At 38.7% G+C, this 27,145-nt stretch overlaps 1 protein-coding gene across 2 annotated transcripts in view; it reads right to left on the reverse strand.

Moving 5' to 3' along the window:
- The window catches only part of GABRB3 (gamma-aminobutyric acid type A receptor subunit beta3), a 115,829-nt gene that overhangs the window by 84,594 nt on the left and 4,090 nt on the right, over window positions 1–27,145 (reverse strand). Inside the window, exon 2 of one of the 2 annotated variants that reach the window (XM_032679972.1) lies at window positions 25,493–25,708. The exons of the other annotated variant lie outside the window; for it this stretch is intronic. The gene's annotated coding sequence lies outside the window, so the exon portion shown is untranslated. The remainder of the gene's footprint in view (window positions 1–25,492; window positions 25,709–27,145) is intronic. 2 annotated transcript variants of the gene reach the window in all.

Consider the following 27,145-nt stretch of genomic DNA (forward strand, 5'->3'; position numbering starts at 1 on the left):
CCCTCAGCTTCAAGACCAAAATGACCCCAGATTCATCTTCTGATTGTGTGCCAGTGTTGTGTCTTTAATATCCAGGTGGACAATCAGTGAAAGTTGACAGATAAAATCTGGGAAATCAAGATCTGCTTGATTAGGTCATTTTAGTATCTATATACAAAGTACGGCATTCTTATATATTGAAATTATGAGTGTTGTTGGAGTAGGTCTGCTTCCAAAACTAATCTGATGGACTGCAAGAGAAAAGTTGTTTAGACATGACAGGTTTTCCTGTATGGTAGGTAACACACAGGAGGATTGAGTAAATCACACCACACAAATGAAAACAAGAGTTGAAACATCCCGCTCATGCTCTCGTGCTCATGGCACAACAGCAGAATGGCACCATGGCACAGAAGTACTAGCCAAGTCCTGAAAACACATCATCTGTAGGAGGACAATGACGCCATTGCTCCAATAAGCTCAGCCACCACGTGTCTTGATATGCCCTTGAAAGCACCAGTCCCACTGAGAGTAAACTTCATGGAGGGATATAGCCTGTTCCAATCTGTTTTGGTTTGGTTGCTTTGAAGAAGTTCACCATAGTGGATAACAGCAAACGTAGCACAAGCTATTTGCCTCCCAATTTTGTTTCTGGATTTGGGGCATTTCCAGAAAAGGGACATTAACACTGTTGTATCATGGTCTTGTTCAGAAAAGTGAAGTCTGACAACTTCTAGTAGAATACTACTCTGGTATTTTACCAATAGGGAGGGAACTGAAGGAAACATAAACCAGAAAAACTGCACTCCAGAAATGTCAGAGAAATATTCCAGTGAAAGAATGTGAATGATACAAGAAGGCAGAGGCAGCAAAGAAGATGAAGACAAAGATGAAGGGAAGGGGCAAGGGGCCCTAGGATCACTTTTTAAACCCAGGTTTTGTTCATCACAGCAGAACTAGAGGTGATTTGTCTTGAAACTTATCTTCTGAATCTATACTACTACTGCACTGTTCATTTTGGGGGTCCTCTAAGCCAAAAGCTATTATGAGTGCAAAACAAGAAACAACATCTCATGGAGCTAGATAGCTGTATATCAGCTGTGGAGGAAAATACTGGACCTTTTTATAATTGCATAAAATTTAAAAGGGTTTTTAGACTTTTAGTACTGTAAAATAGTGGTTTGCACATAGTATTGACAGCTGAGAACTTCCAAGTTCTAACACAATATTTACTGCATTTCAGCAAATGTATCAGTTCAGCCAACATCTTCCTAAACTGAACAGAGCTAAGCACTTAAATATATTTTTGAGCTCATAGATAGGGGGTTTGATGGCTCTCAGCTGCAGTTTGCAGCAAAGTAAATAAGACCTGTTACATAAAAGTTAAAGCAAAACTAAACATTTCAGGAAGAAAATATTGTGGGATGTGATACACCAGGAGAACCAAGTATGCTCCACTTCATGGTCCACTGTCACACTGCTTGGAAAAAAGCAGCTCAAGCTGGACATTTCTGAAGGCAAACAGTCAATACCTAATTACATTTTATAAGAATACAAATGGTTGTACCATACCCTAACATTACCAAAAGGAGTACAAACATTATCAAATCATCTGTACAACTCTAAGCACTCAATCTTCATTTTACATAATCTACTACAAAGGCAAAGTAGGCAAAGAAGATAATTTCATCCTTAACTAACCGGAATTCTGACCTGGCATAAGCAGGGTAAGTCAAAGCATTCTTTCCATGCAGCCATTCAATAACAGCCTACTATACATCTCAGTAGCATAATGGAGGGCAGAAGAAGGAGTTCTGTACTTAAGATCAAGTTTAAATATTTGCTCCATTTAATCTAGTTACAATTATTTTTAAATAATAACTTGTGACAGGTATTATCATTACAGAAACCATAAAGATAAAAATAGTATTTTTATCTGTATTAACTGTTCTTGAACTCTGTATGCAGAGATATTATTTTTGTTCCTTCACCTAAAATATTCACTATCACCAAAGTAAACAATTTACTTTGTATTTTCAGTATATTTCTGTCCTAAATGTTGACTTACGTGTTTGTTTACCAGCACCTTCTCCTCAAAGGATTGGTGTTATAGAACATCAATGTTTCATAGTTATAAGCACAAATAAGGTTGATGTTTGCTGAAGTGGCCTTGTTCCCCTTGGTATGTGAAAATCTGAAGTGGGATTTGTGACCTATCCCTTGAAAGCATGCAGTAGCACTGATCAGAAAAAGTAAAGAAAGTTCATTTGACTTTAAAACCAGAGCATCAGTAATTGAGGCCCGCGTTCAAATACCCTTCCTTAAATTGTAAAAGCAGCCTCAGTTCTGTACTCTCATCACTGAGAGAACACTTCAGCAGTTGATCAGCTTAATATGTAGAATCTCACAAAGTTTAAGATAGATTTTTCCACATTCTCCAAATCAATTTGTCCTAAATACAATCAATTAACTTAATTAAATACGCTAGGATCTATCAGGCTGCAAAGTGGTTTGGCAGCAGTTCCAAGTAGAAATGAAGCCTCTGCAAACACCAAGCACAATGTTTAGCAAATTTCCAGAAGCTTTTTTCATTCCATCCCTTATTTTTCAAAGAAATGGGGATGGACATCAAACAAATGGTTTGAAATAGTCCTGGTAAAATTATACGCAAGCTCAAAGTTGCAGACAACCCAGGTCACATTTGTTCTCTCTCATCTTAAGATTTTCATTATACAGCAAAATTTTTCCTTAATTAAAACATGCCTTGCAATCCTGATTCAGTTTAATTATGCTTTAGCTGTTATCCAACTAACTTGAAATAAGTGATTTTGGAGATAAACAAATGCAGTAGGACTACAACCCACTTTCATTGTATACTGTATCATTTCAAATCTGTTCAATAAATACACAATTAAATGACTAGCAGTTCACTGAGTGGACAAACACTGAAGGCTAAACATTGACTCAACTATGCATGACACAGGCATTTATCAGTTCTTAATCTGGCTTCGTTGTCTGAAAAAAAGGGAGCCTATTGCACATACCCAAATAAAATTCTCAATTATAACAAAACCAAAGTATGTCATGTTGTAGCCAGGTTTCAGGTAATAATAACACTAGTTATGCTGTCTATACTCTTGATGAACATTATGTAAACACTACTACTACTCCCTCTAATATAAGGGTCAAGGGATTTCAATGCAACCTGTCTTCTTGATGTTTCCTATGAAGTGTCTCAAAATTTAAATAAAATGGCTGAGGTTTAGAACTGTCTGACCCGAGAGGTTTCACTGGGAGAAGGAATAATGAATCATGGTGTCGTTCAGATAATTTGCACTCTTTCCTTCTCCAACATTTTCAGATATGGTTATTGTAGACACACAGCTAGAAATACACCTGAGAGCTCTGGGCAAAAAGCGGGTAAGTAAAGCAGCTATGAAATTAAGAACTATCCACTTCCATAATCAAATCTTTCCACTCCCTATCAGAAGTGAAAAAAGAACTTTGCATTACATACAAAAACCTAACGGAAGACTGAAGAAATTTAGCTTTTATTTTAGAGACTGTAATGCAATGTGTTTCTTTCAATCACAATTTACTCACAGTATTCCAAGTTCACGACATGAAAGATTTCACAGGCCCCTGCATAAAGACTTTTTAGAGGACCAGTCTCATGGGAGAAGAGCAAAAAATAATGTCTGCTTCACTAAAAATTCAAGGAAAAATATATCCTATCAAATTCCTGTGGTGTTTTTTTTTTGTTTTTTGATGTACGATAAACCATTCCAAGTTCATCCCTGCAATTCTGCTTTTAAGTCCTGACTATCTGCCTCTGATTTCTTACCCCATTTATATGCTTATGGGCATATAGTCTTCTGGACTAGAGAAGTTCTGTTCAGAGGTACATACCTTTACAAAGGAGCTCAGCATAAAAATCGAAGGTATAGGAAACAAACGCTGGGTTCAGTGTCATATCAATTAAAGAAAAATCCTATGATTTTAGAGGTTTCTAACCCTAGTTGGGTAAAAAAAAAAACTTCAAGAAGTGATTTCTCATTGCTCAAAACCCAGAAAACAACAAAATGCCTTACAAATTGGTTTTATATCTGACAAGCACTAATACAATTCAGCTTTGTAATAAATTTCAAGGTGCAACAGACATTGTTAGACACCTGGCCACAAAACAGAGCACTGCCACCTTCCCGCTCAGCACTGAGCCTTCCCTCTGCCAGATGATCCCTGCCCATCCCTCTGCTCCAGTACCAGCTCTCTGGAGAATACAGATTTCACATTGCCCCAGTTCCACACTGATTCTTGGAGGTTAAGATCATGTTACCAATATGACTCAAACCTCAATTCAAAAATGTATTGAAGACAGAAAAGTGTTCTATCCGTTCCTCAAAGGCAAATATCAAAGGTCTAACACTTCTACATTCTCAGTCATTTAGCAGTGCTAAGGATCACAATGATACCAAAGAAATATGTTTTACTCAAATAGGCATGAACACCCAAAACTATATTATTAAAATACATTACTAAAATTTAAAAAGTGAGCTTAGAAAGCTAAAAGATCTGAATGCTACTCAGTTTCCCCATACACTGGTACCGACAAGCATCTGCAAAACCATTGTGCAAATCATCTCCCCCAGAGCTTCTGCTGACTTGGGCTCTCCAGTCTTGACATTCAAACACAACCCTGAACTGAACACCCTAAAGCTTCAGATCCCTCCTGTAGGTTTTTTTTTAAGGTGTCTGCCACCATTCATTAGATTTCACTCCCAGTTTTATTAAATGGGAGAAATTTATTGATGCCTCAATCTTCGAACCAAAGCCACTCAGAAGTGCAGACCACACCCTGCTTCACCTGCAACCCACACACACACACGAAACAGCTGAAATCAAACTAAAGTGCACAGGAAAAGAGGACGAGGCAGACTTATCAGGGCTGAGAGAACTAAAAACAAATTATGAAAAATCCTGATGAATGGAGATTTTTTTCTTTGTTTATGCACATAGCTCAGAGATGGCAAAAAATACTGACTGATCCTGCTAATCCTGTCACTTAATTATTTGAAACTGCTTCTTCCTAAGCATGTTGGCATGCAGTTTAGAAATGTAGATTTCCACTAGTTAACTGTAACTCTCCTCCACAGCCCAATAAATCCGACTGACCACCTCTCCCTCACAACTGTTCTAAACCATCACCATATAGATTATTCATGGGTATGTGTATATTATGTTTCCTATAATGACCCTGGATTGCTCTTAGTCTTTCCAATATCTGTGCACTGTAACCAGAGATTATCTCAGGATTAGAGTGTATCAGGTGGTTAGAGAAACTATTCTTGTGTTTGATCTGACACCATTAAACCTTAAGCCAATTTGCCACTCCTTAATTGGGATGTAAACAATTTCTAACTAATTACTAGCAATTATTTTTACTTTCTTTACTGGTCTTCCTACAGAATATTCATTCTGTTTTTAAAATTTAAAATGTAAAAAAGGTTACATGGCATAAAACAAAGTGCCAGTTAATACTGTACATAAGCACGATGTTGTACTTGAACTAGCCAAGTATGAGAGCAATGTAACGGAAAAGTAAGGCTTCACTCATAATGTATTTTATTCCTAAAGTATCAGGTCATTTATCAAATTGCATTTTTAAATGAACCACAAATCTTGAAACTGTATCTCCTAAAACTTTCCCCAAAAAAATAATTTAAAAAGTATTTCTTTCCCAGTTACAACACGAAGTCAGGAAAGCACCTTCATTCACTTTTATTTAGCAAAACATTTCACATCAGGAGTGCCTGTAACTCTGCTGACCAGAGTGTGCCTCACAGCAATGCTGAACCTAGGTCTTAAAACATCGTTGCCAGTTCGAACAACCCTGGCACGGCTTTCCCCCTTGTTCTCTATCCTTTCTGCATTACTATGCCATAATGTTACTATAAACCATGTACAAAGAATTGCAGAGAAAGCCTGACTGGAATGGCCAGGATGCTGTCACTTCCAAGGTGGTTTTGAATAGATGAACCGAAAGAGAGTTCCTGCAGCCAGATTACAAACCGTGAGCCTTGGGGCTGCACTCCTTCAGAGGCTGAGCATATTTCAGCAAAGAGAACACTGGCAACACATAATGTTTCTTTTTTCCTTCCCTTTGCAGTTGGCAATGTCTCTTTGAAGTGGGTACAGAGGTCTGTGCTCTCAGTAAGAGGGAAAAAGAATTAAAAGACCACATTTTTGTTGTTGCTGCAACATTCCAACACCTGAGGTGAGCAACACTGGTCTTCCGACGGTGAGTCCTCAGGAAAGGCTCCCAGAAGAGAACAGCCCCTCATCACCTCACCTCACCTGTGCTGCTCACACCACTAGAGCAATCAACTCCTTCTGAGATTACTCAAATGCATTAACTGTGAGAGTTAAGTAATCTCAACTTGATTAAATCTAGTGGCTCTGAGGCGACAGTGAGTATTTCAAGTTCTATCTGATTTCTGGTGGAGCAGTAGATTTAGGATTGAAGGAAGAATAATTTATTTTTTATCCCTGACTCTTCATTTCTCTGCTTCTTCGTGATATATAAAATAATAAAAATAGCAAGACATCTTTATCTTTTAAAATAGCTTCTATTCCCAGAAGGTGAAGCTGCATTTGCTCATATTTCCGCGTAAGAACAAGATAAAAACATTTAAACCAAAATGAATAATCCTTGTAAGAATCATCCACGCTTCTAACAGTTGACAAGGAAGGGATTAGAAATTTATGACTATAATCAAGGTGGGTTCTTTACAATAAAGAAATTGGTTTTAATTAACATAGCAGAAAACCTACCCAGAGCCTCCAGAGACTCTTTGGGTTGCTCTGGGAGATTGGAAATCACTTACAGCTTATTCAGTGAGTTTTTCCTCCAGTGGCTGCTCTGCTGCATTACAAAATACACTACATGTCACTGCAGTATAAGAACTTGAAACAAACTTCATTAGCACTAGCCAATCATTTAAAATAACTGCCAGAAGAGAGAAGGTTAGAACTGCTATTGCTTTTATCACACTCTGCAGTAAAAACAATGAAAAAGCGTACCTTAGAGTTTTAATCATAACATGTTAGGAAGTATAGGTCTATAGCTGGTTTTGAAAACCTTAAATATAATAATGAAATTGCACGAAGAAAAAGAAGCAAATTTTTTTTAGCACTATTTCTCAAGATTTTGCTAACATTCATCCAATTTATTATTAAGAAATACTCAGCAACTCCAGTAAAACAAAATACATTTCAAAATAAATACTTTTTTTACCTATAATCTTATCCAAGTAAGCAGTAGAAAAAAAATGCTCAAGGTGGAAGGGAAATAGGAGTTATTTTGTTAGCACTACAGAACTGAAAGAAGGATACTCTTTAAAGCAGTATTTTTTTAATGTACAGGAACAAAAAACAGTGTCGAGTGAAACAATACACCATTTAGTGTTGGTTCATCTTACTTATTCCTCTTTGAGAACACAGAATTATCCATGATTTTACCTTGCCAAAACATTAACTGGATTTGCAGAAGACTGAGTGCAACACAGGACTGGACCTTGGAGGCAAATACCTACCTTACGAGAAACAGTTCAGACACTACAAGAATGCATATGTTCAAGTAGAAACATGATCTGTACAAAAAGCAAAATGTCATTTTGAAAAATTAAATGACAACAGGCCAGGACACGTTTATGTAAAAGGTTCAAAGTCTGCCTTTTTTTCTAAAATTATGAGATATCTTAAAGGAAAATAAAATTAAAATTCAGATTACTAATGTTCTATTAAGAATCATCAAGTTATAATAATTACAAGCTTTTCTGTGTACTATTTAATTAATAGTTTTAGATTTATTTTTACCCTTACACACACAGAGTACTGAAAGTCTAATGCATTGGTTAAAATATACCCAAAATTACAAGAAATATTTTTTATGTTAATGTATTTTTAGTAGCCATTACAGAGATAATTTTGAAGTTGGCATTTTTGTCTGCCTACTGTATTGTATTCCTCTATGAAATTATTTTAAAATTAGCATGTTTTTCAAATATCAATGCTGTCTTTTGCCATCGTCATTCCAGTCAATTTAAACAGATTATTTTACCCATACACACAACTAATAAACATTAAGCGTCACTCTCACACTAAACTATTTCACATGCAAAGAAAGAAAATGCAACACTTGCAAAAAAAAAAACCACCCAAAACCCAAAAAACAAAACCTGAGCAAACCCAGGGCATTTTACAGAGGAGTGATTAATTACATTCATAACTTTGTTCTAGTGCATCAAATCTAAACTGAATTAGCAAAATGTACCATAGTAGAATCACATCTTATTTTCATACAGAAGATGATATAAAGCATCTTTCAAAAAGAAATTCCCAACTGATAAAAAACTTCACAGTTTTCTGCACTAATTTCAGAAGTGAGATATTGAAGATATAGGCACACATGTTGGGTCATGGGAGATGATTTCAGCAAAGAAACAAGTTTGTCACATATATTGGGTGCATGACAGAGGTCACAGGCCAGCATTTGAGATGCCTGTCATGTGTCAGCACCAAAAAGAGGAAAAAAACTTTCACAGCAATTGAGGAGGTTCTGGCAAGAAGGCAACTCACTGCTTGCTACAAGCAGTCTCACTGGAGGACAGCACTGAAAATACTGCAGCTTCAAGAAAGGCCTTCCAGTTTCAACTGGAATATTTACTTTCCTCCTTACTATAATTCACTAATACATGCTACTGAGGATATAAAATATACACTTTCTGTGATGGTTAAAGTGTAAAAAAAATATTACATAATTCCATCATTTATGCCCAATAAATGAGCAAATTATGCATCAAGCAGAGATTCAGTCTCTATTTTAGAGTAGTTTCTAAAGCTGACTTGCTGCTCCAGTAGCAATCACTCTAATTCAATGACCCAGTCTTTACAATGCCACATCACTGCACGCAACTTTCCCAAGGTTGGACTGTTAAGTGTGACAGCAAGATCTTGAGGAGTAAGAAATTATCCCAGTATGGCCCCAATAGTAAGTCCATCCTGAGAGTCTAGGGCTTTCTGTGTTTTTTGTGATACCTCTGGTCTTATCCAGGAGTCAAAAAGTCTAATCAAAGCATGCATCACTTAATGACTTCTACAATCCTGGTGCAGAACAACACACTCAGGCTCCACTTTACTTCAACCTGCTTACAGTGTATTTAAGGATACACTGTTATATCTGTACACACTGCTAGCCCATATAACCAATCCTAATGCTACACTTCTCATCCTAGGCTTCACCAGCCAAACAGCTTCACACCCCTTTGCATCTGAACCTGTCCACTGTGGCAGCGTATTTTTCATAAACTCATTCAGTTAACTTCATAGAGCAAATAACACTCTCAGAACAACAGACCTTTGTTGAGTGGATGTAACTTTAAAATGGCTCATAAAAATCTGCCTGATAGGCTATATTCATATGCTATCTTTTGGGATTGGTCAGTCAGAACTGATTGCAACTATAACTTCTCAAAGAAGTATTTAATAGGTACACAATGTTTGCTTCTCTGAAAGTATTTGATGTAACTGGATTCCACTGTGAAGGACTAAACTATCCCACAGAAGCCTCTTTGAAGAAAAAAAATAAGGTAACAAAAAAGTAATCAAATAAACAAAGAAATGACCAATCATACCTATGTAATACATTGATTTCAAGCAATGATTTGCAAGACCATGGCATAGAATATAGCAAAGGAGTGGTCATCACATGCTGAAACACTGGTGCTACCTGTGTTGTCTAAAACAACAGTGAAAAAAGAACTTGAAAGCTCAGGCTTCAGTACACTTCTGCATTCCTGGAGTTAGCTTTGCTGTTGCTCCTACATGGTAATAAGTAAATAAAAGCCATTTTAAGTTTTTATTTTCTCACTCGTATTAAAGAGATTCAGCAGGCAGAGAGATGCCAGTTTCGTTACACACTCACCTTTACTTCGCTAGGAGTGCTTAGCACCATAATGAGTAGATTCCAATAGCACTGTAGTTGTTTTCATGTTGTTAAAAAGTGGCATCAAAATTACTCTTTGTCTGCCAAAATATATTGATTTTGAGAAAATGTAATTTAGAAAAAAAAATCATTGAAGAAAATCAATGTTTTGTTGCAACATCTCTGTAAATGTTTCAGTATAGTTTCATATTAAATTAGTAGTACATTAGAAAAAAATCAGCATTATCGTAAAAAAACATTTTGACTGCTCCCAAGAAATATTTTAAAAATACGTTCTATTGAAAATATTTAAATACTACATTGTTGACGCTAGGCCAAAGCAAACATAAATAAAAAAAATTGCCATTAAGTGGACAGTCTGGTTCCCACACAACTTAATTACTGGTTTGCATCTGGAAGTGGCCTTAAGAGAAGACTTCACATCACAGTAAGTCTACTACTTGGTGTCTTCCTCCCGTACACTCCAGACTTCTTTTAGAAGGCTTCTTCATAGTTTTTCTTACCCTACAAAACTAAGAGCTCTAATTCCTCAAAAGGCACCTTGAGTCTTTCTGTTTATCTGACCATAGCAGGAATCCACACCAGAGTCTGATAACTCAGAGCTGTGGTTAAGAAGGAGTGGAGAATGTATGGGCACTTGTGACTTCCCTTGCACCATCTGGTCATTCAGCCAAAAAAGTCTTTGAAGACCTTGAAATAACCCACTGGAGAAAAAACTGAGCCATCTGCAGCAGGGATTAGCTTCTCCTTTGTCTGCCCACTTTCCGTTCTCCTGCTCTTCAGCACACCTGAGGCTACAGTGACTGACTTACCTGGAAAACTCGGTACCAGTTCCAGGGTCAAAAACAGTAAAGAAGATGCTGAGGTGAAGAACATGAGGACGTACATACTGAAAAATTAAGACTGTGTCAGTGAAAGGTCTGTGTGTGTAGTGGGAACCAAAAATGTCTAATCTGAGACACCAGGAAAAGTCATCACCAACTCCTGAATAGGGGTACATGTCTTCAGGTCTCATACCTCAAGCATGACTTGACCACAGGGAAATGATCCTGTTTTCCACTTCTTTATGATGTAAATATAAATTATGTTGTCCATTTCAAGACATGCAATACTTAATCCTGAGCTCTACTGGATTTTCTGTCCCAGATTTCACAATGACTTCGCTCTGAAGCCTAATCTTTTTGGAAAGGGAGGAGTCACGAGTTATGGAAAGAATACCACATCTGCTCTCAATTCCTATTCTGCATTAAATAACACAGATTTTAACTTCTTTCAAAATGTATTACAGTTTCTTTTTTTAAAGTTCACTGAAGTAATCAAAAACTCTCATCTCAGGGATTACACACCTGATGCCATAGAACTCAGTATTATAAGCAAAAGGAGCTTGAGGAAAAGTAGTCTCCATTAATCCACGACTGAATTTCCAAAGACATTTCGATTTTTTCTTCTTGAATACCCAAAAGCATAATTCAAACATTACTTTAGAAAGATTTTTAAGGCAAAAGAGCTGCTGCTTTGAAAATTCTACACTGGGAAAGTCCAAAAAATTAAGGACGAGTTTACAGTTTTTCCCCTTTACAGCCACAGATACACAAACGCTGCTTTATACTGTTTGCACCTGGTAGATTTTTGGCATTCAGAAGAAACAGCTGGTGAAAGCAAGCAACTTCCAAAATCTGTATGAGTGCACAGAGGCAAATTTCATGGCAATGTCAGTGATTAACACTGGGCAGCTTTGGGGATTTAACAAGCGGAACTAACAAAAATGATGACGTGCATTACAACAATATGTTGTAGAAAAGTATGATCGACAAGGAAAAATGTGGCCAAAAATTATATATAGACATATCCTTTATGTAGGTGCATATAGGCTAAATAAGCACAATAATTTATTTTAATATCCCTTAGCTTAAGCATTAAGATTCCAATTGCAACCACAGATACTCCTGAAGTGAAAATTAAGGAGGCTGGGAGATTTTTTCAAGGAAGTATCACTTTTTTGTGCCATTCATTAGATATCTGACACTATCCCCAGTCAGAGATATGATATTGGGCTAAAAGACATTTCTTATGAGCTGATACAGCAATTCTTACACCTGTTTACCACTGCCTCTAAAAACAGACGAAAAATGAGAATAAAGATGAAGGCATCACTTCACAACTAGTTGCTAATTAAGTGATGAATAAATAACACATCAGATGGAGATGAGCTTCAGTGTCCCAAAATGAAATGACAATTCATTCTAAAAATGGGAGTCAGTACAGCTTTGAGTTATCTATATTAGCACTGTAGTTCAAATTGGAAATGTGCTTTTGAAGTGCATCCGCCAACTGCTCTCCCTTTCTACACCTGGGTTCCTGCTGCAAAGCTGTTTCGGAGCATATCACAGATTCAGAGAATCACAGAATGTTTGGGGTTGGAAGGGTCCTTAAAGACCATCTAGTTCCACCCCCCTGTCATGGGCAGGGACCCTTTCCACTGGACCAGGCTGCTCAAGCCTCATCCAGCCTGAACTTCAACCTTTCAGGGATGGCGACAACCTGAATGGACCCAAGCTAGAGGTGTTCTCCACAAGCACACCTAGAGTGCCAACTATGAATTATGCCCACTGAACCAAAACAGCACTACTTCAACAAAGCATACTCACAGCATAAGCATTCAATTTACATCAATTTACATCAGCCACCCAACTGCACCTCCTGGGCCGCACAGTAACAGCCTTTGTCATCAAAAACTGGACCAGAGCTCAGGAAGATAGGCTGTGTCACTGGTCAGCTGAAGGATGTAGGACATGCTTCCTCTCTTGTCTGTGTCCCCCCAGCACAAGACTATTTAACCTACTTTGGGTGGAACTTTGAGACTTACCAATGAAAAGTGATTTCCACTGTTATTTCAAATGTACAGTTAACATGACATTCTGGTAATCCATTCCCTTAGACATACTGTACCTTGGATTTGCAAACTATCCCTCACCCACATCTCACTTGTCAGACTCTTAATTAGAACTGAGAAACATTTGGGCAGAACCAGTCTCTCTGGACCCATGAGGTTATCCTGCAGAGTACACAGTCTGATCAGCTCAGCGGAGAGAAGGCATTTTTAATGGAAATCTTACAGATTACTGATAAAATGGCAATGTCAGTTGGCTTCATTTTCCACTCCGATTCCAAAATAGACAGTTTCCCACTTCTGTTAACATAAAGCCTGCACAGTAATTCTACATAGCATTAAAAAAAAAAAAATTACCTGGTTTGATCAGTATACATCAAACAAATTTTTATCCAAGTTAACTTTATTGACATTTTCTCCCTCAACTCTTGTAAATGCTGAACATGAAATATTCTTTGGAGCACTACAAAGGAAATGGAAGTTAAGTTTGCAGAACACAAAGGCTGTAGTGGTGTCAAGGATGAAAAGCATAAGGTGATGGTATCCATGCAGCTGGCCACTGCACCCAACAGGGACAACCTGCCAGTGCAGCATCTGAGGCTTGTTGAGTCTGGAGCCATGCATCTCCTCCAGAAAAAAATTCTTTGGGAAAAGCTGAACTGAAAACATCACTGGAGCCTTTTGTCGCAGAAACCTGTAGGGAATTTTCACCAGCTCTGAATTCCAGTCGAGAATTCATCTTCATTTAAAAGTTCAACAGGTATGGCTTAGTGAGGATGCTTAATAAGGTCAAATGCTGTACAACCAGTACCTCTGGTACCAAAAACACAGCTGAATTTATTAAGCCTACAGATCAGTAGATAAATTTCTCAAAGAGACTCTATGGCTATGCCTCTACTAGTGAATTAAATGTGACTAGAATATTAAACACATACTCTGGCACTGAGGCCACCTGGCGAGATCATCTCGAGTCCATACTATTAGATTATCTCACCCTTCAAAATAGGGTGTCCACATGCTAGCTGGGTATCAGAAGTGACTCTGGCCCTTGCAGACTTCTGAGTCTGGAAAGCCTCTGAGAGAGTACCATCTGACAGGGGCCAAAACCACCCATGAAGCGCTCCAAGAAATTACTAGTAGGGTTCGTTGGACTTCAGTACTCAGGAAAGTTTTCAAAACTGTTGTGAAGTAACCTATTGGCAGCAGTGTGCCCCCCACCGCCGCAGCAGTGTCTGTGTCCCCCCCCCCGCCTTTTTGCAGAAGTTAAGAGAAGTAGCTGAGAGTTGTGGTGGGACAGCAGAAGAAACACAGACACACACAAACATAAATGCAGGTCAGAGAAATTCAGTTCCTGAGAATATTTCTTCATGGTCCCAGCCGTAACTGTTGAACTGTAAAGTCTTTAATAGTTTCTCTGGGGTGCACACTAACTCTAGATCACATTGAGTCTCTGGAGATTACTGAATAGTTTTTTTTTTAAATTTTTTTCTCCCCTTTTATCGATGTCTAATGCTCTCATTTATTTATTCCCACAAAGAGAACCAAGAAAAAAATGGTGTTGGACCTGTTGGTTGATACTACACACTGAGTCAAACAAAATTTTTTATTCAGTTTCTCTCCACTGAGAGTTTGCTTGAAAATAATTAAGAAAACATTTTGATCTCCATCAGACATAGCTTACAGGCCAGAAAAGCTGAAGGGAAAAATGGAAAAGTAGTCTTAAACCACCTTCTTCTTCCTCTGATCCCAAACAATACAGACAGAGCCAGTTCCCAGAATGAACGGTAGCAGAGTAAGGACTACAGAAACAAGACATGGCCAAGTCATCTAAGTGTCGAACAGACCTCATTGCACAAAAATTCTGTACTCTGCTTAGCCTGACAAGCTCCTCCTCCATATCTCGCCCCAAACAGAAAATGGGTATTAGCTCCAAGGAGGTATTTTCAATGGTGTGCCTGAAGGGAATCCTCAGCTTCTTATTTAGTCTCTTACATTTAGACAACAACCATCAGCTAGACTCCAGAAAAGGATCTGGCTATTCCCCAGACTCCTGGACTAAAAAAAAGCCCCTTTTCATACATAAAACTTACAATACAATGCTAGACAACATATCAGCAGGAATCATGACTGGCACTACAGTCACTAAAGAAAACTCTCCATTAACAAGAACAAAGATAAGCTGGAGAGTAACTAATGCAAAAGGGCAGGTTTTAGAAGGACATCAGCTTTTGAGAACTCCAGGCAATATTTCTGCAAACCTGAGGAGGAAGTGATACCGTTTGTATCTATATGAAGATGTGGAACTGAACATCAGTCACAGTTCTGTTACGTGTTTTGCAGCTTTTAGAAAAAAAGAGAGGACAGAATGAGACCTAAAATTTGTACATATCAAGGGATGATCAACAGGGGAAATGTCTGAAAAAATGTTTTTCAAAGGAAGGAAGACTTGAAGTATTTTTGGAATTCAGTTTTGTAATTACACATAATTCTGCTGCTGCTTTTAATAAACTCTCTGATACAGTGCTGTGGTCCTAGTTTATCAGAGAATATACATAGGCTGGAAGACATGGCCATCTCTTGCCTTCCAAAGCACCTAAAAGTTCAGGCAATGATACTTAAGTGGTCAAAAATTAATCTTGGTGTGAAGATCTGCATGTCTGTAGCTTTAGTGCCATCCTATGATGACACAACGGGATAAACTCACGGTCAGGACATCAGCATTAGCACTGGATTGCTTTGCTTTGCTTCTGCCAGCCTGTACAGACAGACAAGAGGAGATGGGCTGAAACCTCTTCTCCTGGACCATTGACATCGCACCACTGCACATGTAACAGTCAAATCTGACACTTTTTTTTTTATTATTTGAAAGGAAAGGAAAACGTGTTCCTCAGAAGTCTGATACGACATAATATGCTAAAACAGTTTCCTCTGGAGTTTTTTCAGTCAATCAAATAAGTGTCTTGGAGGATTACTGAATACATGGTTTTGATCACATGGAGACTACAGCTCCTTCTGAGCAACTGCCTGCTTCCCAATGGGCTTTGGGAAAAAAAATCATCATACCCTGTCCCTGCTGAGCAATGACAACCAAATAAAATTGAACTTTCACTCCACTGTGATCATATAGTAATCTAAAAATTGAACAATTCCCTCCCACCTTCCTTCCCTGTATTCTCTAACTGCATTAGAAAGAGTCGCAGTTAATGGTGTAACTCACTACAGCAAAAGCACAGGTAGCAGTAAACTGGAGGATTTTTTTGTGAAGGTCTGGTAGCTCAAGTCTTTTACACATTTAACCCTCCTTAAATTTTTTTATACAGCACAAATGTCTGCTATTCAGGGCAAAATAAATAAACAAATAGCACACTGCATAACACTATCATTACAAATAAGCACTTCTGTTTTCAAAGAAATTAACATGCCTAAAAAAATTACTGCCAGCTATGTCACACCAGTAGAAAAGGTAACATAGCAAAGGACTTGAAGCTGAGCATCGAGAGATACAGCAGGGTATCCAGCTGTAATCACCACAGTAGAAGCTCAGACAAAATCTAGTTGCAGTGATAGATGACCACAATTCAATGACAGATTGAAAAGTAACCCTGACACTTTCATCCTTTGATTGCCTTCATCAACATTACATCTAGTCAATTCTTCATACCCATTATTTCCATGTAACTGAAGATTTATCACTCATTTTTGAAAGGTAGTATTTAATTTTGCGTCCTCTGGAAGCAATTAACTAAATTCATCTTCTGAATCTTCAGCATTGTTACTGCATTATTGCCATGTTTTAATCAGATTTCTCCAAAGTGATATGCCATTACATATAGATTCATCATAACATTTTATTTCAGGTTTGCTTTGGTTTTATTATCATGAAGGATGTCATAATAGCACCAATGTATTAAGAGACATAGGATTTAACATGCCACACATAGTATGGTGCAGATGACATTCAATATCATTCTGTAAATGTTATAATCAAACAGCATATAGTGCTGCAAAGATTTTAGAACTCATTACCACACTTTGCAGTATCAAGCTCAGCTGAAGTCAAATTCAGAAGGACCAGCTAATTGTGTGCCAGAAAACAGCAAGCTACATTTGTATTTAGCTTAATTCAGCAGTGTTTTCAGGAAGAGGAAGGGATCTGGTTTTCCAACAGCTTTTTTTTTTTTTTTTAGACTGCACATCTTAGGAAAAGAACTATAAAAATAATGATGTGAAAAATGCAGACTCCTGCTTTACAGCACAAAAGGTGTGAATAATCAGATTCAAGACAGATGAGAAAGAAAAATGGCAAAAGATCCATACAGAAGTCTCATGAGATTTGGTCGCTTGCTCAAGCTATTAACAAAAATCAGTCAGGGACTTCTGGAGGCAAGTAATAACAAATGACTATGACTTCTGTCTTATGACAGCTGTTCAGTGAGCACCAGCAGTCAAATTAATGGGTGTACTTATATCTGAGTGGAATACTCTTTTTTCAGCTAAACCACTTTACATATATAGCAACTTTTGTGCCATCAGGTTACTAATGACACTATACATGTTCTCTGTGGTATATTAGAGGAATATAAGGCAAGATTATAAATGAGATCCTTACAGATGTGACTAATGAAAGAAAAGGATAAGACCATGAGTGTAAGGGCCAGATTACTTCTTGAGGAAGCCTAAGCAAAAGGGATCTTCTTCAGAGATTGAAAGTTTTTCTTTTTAATGTAAAGATCATAAAATTGTAGAATTCCAGCTCAGAAGGTATCCATCTCCAAATCACTTCTGACGATATTAAACAGATATTTATAAAACAGATAATGAACATTTCACTAGTGGATAACAAGATTACTGTATTGTAACTGTTGGCTTCTCTTTCTAAATTGCAGCACCAGAATACCAATTCAAAAGGCACCCAACATCACATAAATGGATAGCCCGGAAAGACGTGCAGTATCAGCCTTGATTCATTCAGGTTAATAATATATGAGCATGTGACTAAAGTGGGTCTACTGGAAAGGTAAGATGATCAACTATCTTAAATGCATTTGCTAATTCACTGCCCATCTTTTTATTCTTTTTTTTTCCTGTCCATTTAAGGGGGATGGTTTATAAAAAGAATTGTAGGCAGATAATCAGAATTTTTAAAATAGCTAAGCTATTCCTAAGGTAGCTCAACCATTTTTCTGAGGGAAAAAAATGGAAGAAATGCCAAAGGAGACACCATTTTTGTTTAAAGGGAAATGAAATATTTCCTCCCTAAAATCGATTTCTCTTAATCACCTCTTGTTCATCACAAAAACACACAACTACTGCTAACTACTTCTCTACACATTCCATAAGCCCTTACTGCCCAAGGACAACCTGTTTTCTCTGTCACACAAGGTAATGGTGAAGTCCAGCCCACCTCATCTAGGCAATTAATCTGAATCTACATTCTAGGTGCTTAATACAAGCTGCATGTGGAACTCTGGTACTTCCTTTGGTTGTCATGAAGAGAGTAAGTACTCTGGAAATCCTCCACATATAGACCATTATCTAAACTGAGGTGAACAACACTTCTGAATTAAGTGCATGGTAACTGCCCCATGTAGCTGTCTGGGTGCCACCTCAAGCTCCTTCTCTTCATCAGTAGCTGTCATTCACCTACCACAGCTTTCTGCTCAGTGATGCAGCATTTGAACTGTGTAAAGTTTGCTGTCAATGGCATGAAGCCAAGCAAGACCAAGAGATAGAGTTCATCCCAAGAAACAAGTGTGCAACAGCAGTTTCCCACAGGAAGAGAATATCTGTCCACCTATTTTCTCAAGAGATAAAAAAAAGAGCTCTGACAGCAGAGTAGAGTCAAGAGGCCATGTAGATGGCACTCACTTCACTTACTGCCAGAAAGGTAACAGGCAGGCATTTGGCCCAAGCCCTGCTCACTGTACACAGAATGGAAAGCAACAAGCTCTCTACTGTGAGCTGTCTTCTAATATAGGTACTGCCAGTCAGATCACATGCATCACCCTCTCGAAAGTCACAGCTCTCCCATTAGAAATGATGGCTACATAATTCTACATGGATGCACTGAATTGCACTTTTTGGGGTAGATCTAACACAGCAAATACAGTGAGCCAAAGAGTTTTCTTGTCTGAAAGACAAGTGGTGTTGCACGGCACACCTTGTTTCTATCTAGATTAACTTATTTCACAGCACAAGTAGCTGCATCCAAGATGCCTACTGGCAATGGACCTAGGATATGCTAACCTCCAGAGAATATCAAACCTGTGAAAATGCTGGGCCAAATACATGCTATGATTAACATACACGAGTGCATGCCTGAGCACAGGTGCAATGCTCAAGTACAGAAGTCTTGACATTCTACAGATTATCAGGAGCCACCACAACTCTTAAATTTAGCAGAGCCATAGCTTATGGCTCAAAAACAAAACTGAGGGTCATATAGATTGTTTTGCAAGTCCTGCAAACATCTTCCTATGTAAAGTTCCAGTTGGTTCGGGAGATATTTTTGTTATACCAAATAAAAACCTATTTTACATGACTGGAAAATAATTAGAATGGCCAAGTATTATCTGAACAGCATAGGAGGTCAGAAGCTAAAGCAAATCTTGCTGACGCAGGGAAACCACAGACATGTCATTGGTGTGCCTAAGTTCATCTTTTGTGCCTTTAACAAATAGGACTTACTGCATTACTCAGTAATTTTGAAGCATTTAAGTGCATTTTTGTATTTGTCTATTATTTAAACTTCAAATTTTCAGTGCATTTCAAAAGGCCAGTAACATGAGAAACCACCAAGAAAAATGGTCATCTGTTTACAAAATAACATTTGACTATCTAGGAAAAATGATTTCCCTTAGTTTACACTTTAGCCTTCCAAGTCTGGAAGATTCAATTTCTTACTCTTCCTGACTTATTCCCCACTGAAAAATGGGTGAGAGGGGCTCAGCTTCCTTGCATAGCCAAGTGCAGCTCCTGAAGGGAAGCCCTCAGCTTTTTGATTCTGCTTCAGTCCAGTCCCAAAGAGTGAAAGGCTCTGCCCAGCTGAGCTCATGTGGCACATGACTGGTGTAGTGGGTTTCTGTGGCTGGGTTTTAGAGTAGCAGGGTGGCTACAGGGGTGGCTTCTGCTAGACGCTTCCTCTGTCTCATGGAGCCAATGCCAGCCAGCTCCAGGACAGGCTTCCTGCCTTTGGCCAAGGCTGAGCCAATCAAGAGTGATAGTAACGCCTCCAAGATAACATATTTAGAAACAGAAGGTTGTTGTGAGATGAAAAATTCCAGTCGGGGAAGACCAGAGTAAGAACATGGGAACAACAGGTAGACACCAAGGTCAGTGCAGAAGGAGGGTGAGGAGGTGCTCCAGACTCCAGAGCTGAGGTCCCTGCAGCCCGGGTGCAGACCACGGTGGAGCAGCTGTGCCTCTGCAGCCCATGGAGGACCATCGGGGTGCAGAGACCCACCTGCAGCCCATGGAGGAGCCCATGCTGGAGGAGGGTGGATGCATGAAGGAGGCTGTGACTCAGTGGGAGGCCCAAGATGGAGCAGGGTCCTAGCCAGGGACATGCAGCCCATGGAGAAAGGAGCCCACACTGGAGTAGGCTTTTCCTGGGTAGGACTTGTGGCCCCTGTGGGGGACCCACGCAGGTACAGCTCATTTGTGAAGGACTGCACCCCATGGAGAAGTGACCCACGGGACAGCAGTTTGGGAAGAACTGTTGCCTGTGGGATGGACTCATGCCAGAGAGGTCCATCAAGGACTGTCTCCAGTGGGATGAACCCCTCAGGAGCAGGGGAAGGACTCCTCTCCCCGAGCAGCGGCAGAAACAACAACTGACCATAACCCCCATTTCCCATCCCCCTGCACTGCTGGGTGGGAAGGAGGGAGAACATGGAAGAAAGGGGGGGGGGGGGGAAGGGGTTTTTAAAAATTATTTTACTTCTCATTCTTTTGCTCTTGACCCTTTTAGTAATAAATTCAATTAATATCCCTACTTTGAGTCTGTTTTGCCCATGATGGTGATCAGTAAGTGACCTTTCCCAGCTCTTATCTCAACTCACGAATCCTTCGCTGTTTTTTTTTTTCCCCTCTGTCCAGTGGCAGAGGGGAGTGAGAGAGCGGCTCTAGAGAGTACCTGGCATCCAGCCAGGGTCAACCCACTACAACTGGATTACAGCTCAATATCTGATACTGTAAATAAGCAATGAGCTCACGTGCTAATGGATAAGTAAACCACCTGAAAGGGAGACCTTAAAATATCCCTCATATGAACAGGACATAGTTATGGGAAAGAAGCTCTTCCTTTCAAGTAACTTTAGGGATAAAGGGCTAGTAGAATAAGACAGCGGGGCTATCTTACATCTCAATTAAAAGAGCAAGGGATGAGCTATTTTTAACCACATGGATTTGAGCTTGCTTTTAAAGGTTATCTTCTCTGTCCTACATGTATTTGATTCAGGACTCACACAAAGTCTACCTATAAACCCTCTGCAGTTCAAACTGTATAAAGATTTACATGCAATGCAATAACCTACTGGTTCAGTTCTTCTAAACCCAGTTGTGTACCAGCAGTCAGGGCTGTCTTCCACTTACCTTTGAAAAGGCAGGTGAACAAGGAATAACAGGTAGAATTCATCCCAACATTAACTGAAAATTGAGCATCTAGTAACCATGGTGGTAGTGGACCAAGGGTTGGACTTGATGATCTCGGAGGTCCTTTCCAACCCAGCTGATTCTATGATTCTGTGATTCTATCTATCCTAAGGCAGTCAATTCCTCCCATTGTCTTCTCCATCCCATTATGCTATTAGTACCTCCAGACAGGCACTTCTGGAGGGCCAGTCTTAATATACCTGATTTAGAACAAAAAGTACTGTCTTATGGAAGTGCTTCTCTCTGTTAAAGGGCACTTTGGTGATCAGCTCTGGCTGGAGGTTGGTCATACACCAGATAACCTATTTTAAGCTTGAGAAAGAAGTTGTATTCAATGACCTAACTCCCACTGGTACAACCATCCTGTACAGAGCTCTGTATTGACATAACTTCACAGCTTCCAGAAACTCTACTAGCTGCACCAGAGCTACCTCTGGCATCTCTGCAGAGTGCTGTATTGTGCCATGGAGACATAGCCATGCACTAATGAAAATTCAACATTCATATTAGTATAAAGAAAAAAGTCATTAACTGCTATTGAACTGCCAATTATCCAGTGTAACTGCAGACCTCCCAGCACAGCTGTTTTACCTTCCCTCTCTGCTGTGTGCAATATTACATTCATATTGCAGGTTACATTATCACAGCGACCTGTAACCAGCTCCTAACTGCTGAGAGAACAAATTATTTTCCCAAAATTACTGGTTCAAATCTGTAATAGTGAATAATGAATTAGACATGCCCAGACTTGGGGATTTTTTCCTTGCAGTATCTGTAGTTATGAGGAACTGTGACATTCAATTACAAATATTAAATGAACTGTTGCTTTGAAATGATTCTTCTTTCACCTATTTTTTATGATTCTGTGTCACAGGGGAGAAAAATAAAGTTTGTCTTGGATAAGCTAAAACCCTAATGGTAGCTAAAAACTGCTCAACCTCTTTCACTGCAAGTTTTTATTATCCTTCAGTATTGATGGACTGCACTTGATACTACCCAAGTTCAAATTCTTTATATAATCATATCTTTATTAAAAGGGGAACTATGGAGAAAAGTGTATTGTTTCTAAATCATCCCAATGCCCTAATGACACCTAAAGAAGAGTACTCTCTCTGAGAGCCTTGAGACTTAGGAAGTCTCAAGTGACAAATTACTGGAGATTGCAAAACTATACTTAGAGAAGTATTAGCATCTGCTCATTGTTTTCTTCTCTAAGCATCCACTACCAGGCAGAACCAGAGTCAGGATACTTGGCTCTGTGGACCTCAAGTCTACATGTATCATGGATGTTTCTGTGTTTGCATGTTCTCTTCTGCCAAGCATGACATTGCCTACCTTTATCAAATTGCTAATCTTTCTGTATGACTACAGACATTAAATTATCTCAATAAGAATATAGTGCCTGAATAAAAAGCTTCATATAAATATCACTCTTTTTCTCTTTTCTTCTGTCTTCAAGGGAATGGAAAAAAATTGCTAGGCATATAGTAAGTATAACTCCATAAACTCCAAAAAGTTTCTGTGAATTTTCCACTCCTGTTAACTTAAACTAGTGTACTTCTTCATTATCTAGGCATGATGAAAGTCTTTCAACAGAAGCAAAAATCTACTCATGGTTACATGCACAGAAGTCCTGACCTTGTAGTTTACAACTCTTTTAAGACCAGGATATTTGAAAGGACATACATGTGACGTTTGTTCCAATCAATGCAAAGGTACCGAGAACACAATGAAGATTCATACACAATGTTGATAATTAATGACGCCTCAGATAGCAAGGCATATACTTCTGACACTGGCATCTATACAAATAACCTATGGGAAACTTCTCATCTTCTATAGCATCAGCATGACACCAGCTGGGGCATCTGAAACCACATCAAGAAGTGCTTGTGAGCACTGACAGAAATAATAATTAAATTAGAGCAGAGATTCACAGAAATACAGTGCTGGAGAAGATCTCAGAGCATCAGCTAGCCCAGCCTCTCCAAATGCGAGTGCAACACCATTGGGAAGAGTTATTTATCGAATCTCCTCTTAAAAACCTGCAATAAAGGAGATGCTACCAAAAAAACGTAGCTAGATGAAAACCATTCCGAAATCAATTCATTAATTTCTTCGGGTCTTACTTCAACTGGTTCTAAACAGTAGCTGATCATCCTTCTCTCACCACCAGCATCCTACATATTGGGAAATTTATGCCCTCTCTATCTTGTTTTTCAGTGCTAAACAAATCAATTTACTTCAACATCACTGGATATGCCCCGTTTTGTAATTATTTTAATTAGAAACATTTTCTTGCCTTCTTTACACTTCCTGTTTGTTTCCATCTCCCTGAAAGCCAGTGCAGAAACACTGGACACAGCATTCTTGCTTAGGCTTATCCTAATGATAGAGAAAACCCTGTGTCTTGTGAATGACACTTCTACTTATGTGCCTTAGAGTCAGATGTATCTTTTTTCAATTATATTGCATTTGTGACTTTTTCACTTGCTTCGGAATCTGGTTGAGTAAAACCTCTACATCCTTTTCTTAGTGTCCTGCTGCTTAGCCAAATCTTTATCATTTTAAATACTGGATTCTTCCTTCCTTATAAAATGCAGCACTTTGCGCTTGCTCCTTCTTTATTCAGGGCCATTCCTCTAATTTTTAAACATAACTTTGAATCTCGTTTTGTCCCCTGAAATGTTTGCAATTGTTTCAGATTGATATCATCATAGATTGTATCTATTTCATCATCCAAGTCTGGATGATTCAACCTTGGCAGCTGGAGCTGGCTTTTAAATAGTCTATTTCCACCTCCCAGCAACATTAACTACCTCCCTGTCTACCTCCCTGTCTCTGCATAAGCAGGTATTCCTTCCCCTTCAGAGTAGTTGCTTTCCACTGCAGATAAGCAGAAGCCTGTCATCAATTCCCTTGGCCTAATAGGAGTCATTCTCCTATCACACCATCTGCTACAAGCACTTCTCTCTCTCTATCAGTAGGAACTACGAAACATGACAGGGATGGAAAGAGAGTGAGGCAGGCTGGGGGAGTTCACGGGTACTGTCCTGAGGAAGAAAAACAAGATGGGGACAAGGTAGAGGATGGATGCTCCTGTGACCAGCTGGCAACCAGAGAGCAGGTAAACTGCTAAGATAGACTGTCCTCCAGGATCAGTGCCCATTGCTGCTGTCTCCTAGAGGATGGGTGCTGGCTCATCCCCAGCACAGCAACAGCACTCTTTGCAGGGTTATGCTGGTCTCAGGAGATGCTTCCCTGCTTGAGTACTATTTCCTTCTTCTTCCTTTTTTTTTTTCCTGCATTATCTATCAAAAATATACGCGTGTGTGTGTATATACATATACACACATACACAAAATTATGTACGTGGTCTATCTGCCACAGTATGATCTTCTATTGTCCCTAAATACATATAAAAGCAAAATCAGAATATAAAGTTACATATTCTATTTTATACTCCTATGGTTTGTGAACTAGTTATAAGCACTGCAGATATGAATCTTCTTCTAGCTAGAAAACCTGTGTTTGCAACATGATTATGGAACCATTTTATTAGTACAACTCCTTTAATTTCTGCATCTGAATCTTCAAAGCAAAGTATGTCACAACTCGGTTATGATTTCCTGCATGAGGTAACTTCTAGATTCTGTTTGCAAAGTATTTAGAAAGTATCTGTTTATGGCAGGAAACAGAAGATACATTTACGATGGACACACACGTTTTACATTTCACTCTGCCTAGTTGCAGTCACTCAGAAAACTAAACGAGTTGCCTTGGCTCTCCATAGTTATTCAGGAAACAGGTGCACCCCCCCAAAAAGATTAATCTTTCCATCTTAAAAGTAACAACCACACAGACATCTAAGATACAAATTACAAAATAATGACTATCTCCTTCTTCTGATTCTAGAGGGACTCTGAAGGATAAGCCTTGGCTATGCATCTAGGGAACAGTTCACTTACCTAAGCAAGGATGTCTGGTGCCATTTTGGATGTCTGGATTATGCAGGACCCCTGCATATGGCTGGCAGATATAGAACATGAACCATGTCAGTCCTTAACCTTCTAGAGAGACAGCTGGAATCCGAACAAGATACTTTGAGGCACTTAAAATATCTAAGAAGCACTACTAAAGTGTCTTCTACATTTTAAGCTCAGTAGCTCTCCGGACTCCATCACCTGTATTGACAAGAATAAGACTCAGTTGTTTAAATTTCAGGAACTGGTGTCTTGTCTAGCATGTAGACACACTGACATGGCAGGGGACTTGCAAGAGATCTGCATCAACCTGGACCGGAAACCGGAGGGCAAGTACGATACCGTGAAACCGAAATGACAGCAGACACCTTTGCACAAGCATCCTCATTCTGTTCTGGATCTCCATTAACTGCAGCTGTAGAGTTTAGCAATCCAGCTCGCACTCAGACATCTAATTGTATACACCTCAATTTACATCAACCAAATCCATTAAAATTTTTACACATCTAAAGTAAGATGTGACGGATTTCATCAATAGATACATGATGGTTCTGCACCCTCAGTACTTCAGGTGAAGTATGAATTAATTCAGCTAAAAATAATTATTTGTGTATCACTATCCAAGGAAAATAAAAACTACCTAGTCTCAGTGAGTAGTAACTTCAGTTGACCTTAGAGCAGCAACTAAAACACTGTTTGTCAGAAAGGTGTCAAAATTGCTTTGAAAATCAGCAGGCACCCAACGAAGTCCATATGCATACTTGCAGTTTTAAAAGGCACATACATAAAAATAAAAAAATTACGGTGTTAGCATAGAACAGATTAAGTCTTTTTCAGAGTGTTAGCATAGAATAGATTACATCTTTTTCAGAAACAGCAACTCATAAATTTTATGGTCTGACTTTATGTCAAACTAATTTTCTGAGTACAGTATTCTCAAAACAGCAGCATGACTATATAGCAGATGATGTCTCCTGGGTTCTGCTGGTTTCATTTTATCAAAATTAGAGCCTTTGAGAAACCTAGATGAACAACTCTGAAGTCCTCTCCATACACAAAAAGAATGCAGACTGCACTTCAGAGGGCAGTAGCACAGGTGTCCTTTCTTACAGATCATACATGCAAAATACTATCTCAAAGGAGAAAGGTTCATTTTTGCACTGATTCCTTTGTTTTCTCCATCCACTTTATAAACTTTAATAAACATTCTAAAATTATAGTAAAATGAAAGTGCACTACCTTAGTCTTCCAGCTATAATGATAACTTTAAAGAGGGGTTATTTGGAGATTTAATGCATTGATTATTTAACTTCCTAAGATATGGAAGTATTTGGGTGCTTGAAAATTGTATACTTGGAACTAATGCATTTGATTCACAGATCAAATGTTGAGCAACAATCAGACCACAAAAAAATTGCAAATTGTGGACACTATCTGATTGAAAACAGGATGACAGAATAGTAAAAAGCATGGTAACTATTTCTTCTTCAATTCACATAATTTAAGTAAAACATCTAAAACATAGCAAGAACAGAACACAATCAGCCCCAATCACGAAAAATTATAAACTATACAGCTAAATTATTAAAATCTGACAACAATAATCTTCCATACTCTTTATTTGTATGATGACTTACA

The sequence above is a fragment of the Chiroxiphia lanceolata genome, chromosome 2, assembly GCF_009829145.1.
Source record: "Chiroxiphia lanceolata isolate bChiLan1 chromosome 2, bChiLan1.pri, whole genome shotgun sequence".
In the NCBI taxonomy this organism is placed as follows: Eukaryota; Metazoa; Chordata; class Aves; order Passeriformes; family Pipridae; genus Chiroxiphia; species Chiroxiphia lanceolata.